The sequence below is a fragment of the Nerophis ophidion genome, linkage group LG13 (genome assembly GCF_033978795.1).
Source record: "Nerophis ophidion isolate RoL-2023_Sa linkage group LG13, RoL_Noph_v1.0, whole genome shotgun sequence".
NCBI lineage: Eukaryota > Metazoa > Chordata > Actinopteri > Syngnathiformes > Syngnathidae > Nerophis > Nerophis ophidion.
In genome coordinates, this window is record NC_084623.1 from 48,473,241 (window position 1) to 48,476,132 (window position 2,892).

A 2,892-nucleotide genomic window follows, 5' to 3' on the forward strand; every position below is an offset into this window, starting at 1 on the left:
GTGTTGGATCCGCTTTGGACTGGACTCTCGCGACTGTGTTGGATCCATTATGGATTGAACTTTCACAGTATCATGTTAGACCCGCTCGGCATCCATTGCTTTCCTCCTCTCCAAGGTTCTCATAGTCATCATTGTCACAGACGTCCCACTGGGTGTGAGTTTTCCTTGCCCTTATGTGGGCCTACCGAGGATGTCGTAGTGGTTTGTGCAGCCCTTTGAGACACTAGTGATTTAGGGCTATATAAATAAACATTGGTTGATTGATTGATTGATGAAACTGCTACAGGAAAATACCAAAAAAAAGAGAAAAAGCCACCAAAATAAGAGCGCAACATAAAAACTAAAATATGACACACAGGAAAACAGCAAAAAAGTCCAAATAAGTTAGGGTGTGATGTGACAGGTGGTGACAGTACACCTACTTTGAGACAAGAGCTATAGTCATGCATGCTTGGTTATGCTTTAAAGTCATATCCAACAATAGCGACAACAACTTTTTACTGTCAACTGAGTTTAATGTTCTAATGATTTCTGCTGGTGGTGTGCCTCTGCATTTTTTCAATGCAATAAATGTGCCTTGGCTCAAAAAAGGTTGCAAAACACTGCTTTAGACAACACCAGTTGTAGATTTAAACAGTTATGTCATCAAATTTTTTTAGACGAATGTAATACTTACAAATAAAGTGTACCTTACGAATATTGTAGGGCTATATAAGTAAACATTAATTGAAAAAAAAAAATGCGGCTCCGGAGCCGCGGGTTGCCGACCCCTGCCCTAGTATCAAAATCCATTATTTCTAGGTTCACATTACAAAAATTAGATATTACTACGATTAAAAGGTTAACATGCTCACAACTCTACATGCCCCTAAAGCTGACCAACACGCCGGACTGTAGTCAGTTGGAAGCGTGTCTTAATGAAATTAAACAATGGATGTCCGCTAACTTTTTGCAACTTAATGCCAAAAAAACGGAAATGCTGATTATCGGTTCTGCTAGACACCGACCTCTATTTAATAATACAACTTTAACATTTGACAACCAAATAATAAAACAAGGTGACTCGGTAAAAAATCTGGGTATTATCTTCGACCCAACTCTCTCCTTTGAGTCACACATTAAAAGCGTTACTAAAACGGCCTTCTTTCATCTCCGTAATATCGTTAAAATTCGCTCCATTTTGTCCACTAAACACGCTGAGATCATTATCCATGCGTTTGTTACGTCTCGTCTCGATTACTGTAACGTATTATTTTCGGGTCTCCCCATGTCTAGCATTAAAAGATTACAGTCGGTACAAAATGCGGCTGCTAGACTTTTGACAAGAACAAGAAAGTTTGATCATATTACGCCTGTACTGGCTTCCTGTGCACTTAAGATGTGACTTTAAGGTTTTACTACTTACGTATAAAATACTACACGGTCTAGCTCCATCCTATCTTGCTGATTGTATTGTACCGTATGTCCTGGCAAGAAATCTGCGTTCAAAAGACTCCGGCTTATTAGTGATTCCTAGAGCCCAAAAAAAGTCTGCGGGCTATAGAGCGTTTTCCGTTCGGGCTCCAGTACTCTGGAATGCCCTCCCGGTAACAGTTCGAGATGTTACCTCAGTAGAAGCATTTAAGTCTCACCTTAAAACTCATTTGTATACTCTAGCCTTTAAATAGACCTCCTTTTTAGACCAGTTGATCTGCCGCTTCTTTTCTTTCTCCTATGTCCCCCCCTCCCTTGTGGAGGGGGTCCGGTCCGATGACCATGGATGAAGTACTGGCTGTCCAGAGTCGAGACCCAGGATGGACCGCTCGTCGGTACCCAGGATGGACCGCTCGCCTGTATCGGTTGGGGACATCTCTACGCTGCTGATCCGCCTCCGCTTGAGATGGTTTCCTGTGGACGTGACTCTCGCTGCTGTCTTGGATCCGCTTGAACTGAACTCTCGCGGCTGTGTTGGAGCCACTATGGATTGAACTTTCACAGTATCATGTTAGACCCGCTCGACATCCATTGCTTTCGGTCCCCTAGAGGGGGGGGGGGTTGCCCACATCTGAGGTCCTCTCCAAGGTTTCTCATAGTCAGCATTGTCACTGGCGTCCCACTGGATGTGAATTCTCCCTGCCCACTGGGTGTGAGTTTTCCTTGCCCTTTTGTGGGTTCTTCCGAGGATGTTGTAGTCGTAATGGTTTGTGCAGTCCTTTGAGACATTTGTGATTTAGGGCTGTATAAATAAACATTGATTGATTGATTGATTGTTGATTAATTTTGAGAACCCCCTGGTATCAACAGGCATCATTTCCCCATCACTATCGGTGTCCTATATTCAAGGTTGTCATATTTTGGCTCCTACTGAAACATGATATTATGCATTTCTGCGACCGGCCATCTGGTACGACTTTCCAGGCGTATCTTCCTCTAGAAAACAAAAGTTTTTTTGAACTTTTTTTCTGGGAGTTTGACTTTCAAGGTTCCTCTGTAATCATCAGTAATGATGGAGAAGATTAGGGCCAGAAGTGCTGACCGTGCACAACTGTCTTTGTGCAGTTAAAAGGCATACCAGGCTCCTAAAGTTACCCTTCTACAATAATATGATGCAACAAGTGCAATTATAACCCAGATTTATGCGCGTGTCATCAGTTTATAGACGATTGCAGTAAAGTCCGGCGGCAGCTCTTCTATGAAGTAAAGATGAGCGATACGCACCAGCATGTTTGTGCGTGACTCCAACCCGAGGCGGCGCTTTCCCTCCCTCTCAGACAACACTAGCAGGCTTCCTGCCAAAGGATTGCTCAGCATTTAACAAGAAAGAATGGGAGAGTGGGAGGAGGATGAGGAGGGACAAACAAGCGGAACGAGGGAGGGAGGGCGGGTGACCTGCGGAGCGTTATAAAGCGAGGC

At 43.7% G+C, this 2,892-nt stretch overlaps 1 protein-coding gene across 1 annotated transcript in view; it reads right to left on the minus strand.

Moving 5' to 3' along the window:
- veph1 (ventricular zone expressed PH domain-containing 1) overlaps window positions 1-2,892 on the minus strand; it is a 238,290-nt gene that overhangs the window by 121,838 nt on the left and 113,560 nt on the right. The gene's annotated exons all lie outside the window — the stretch shown is intronic.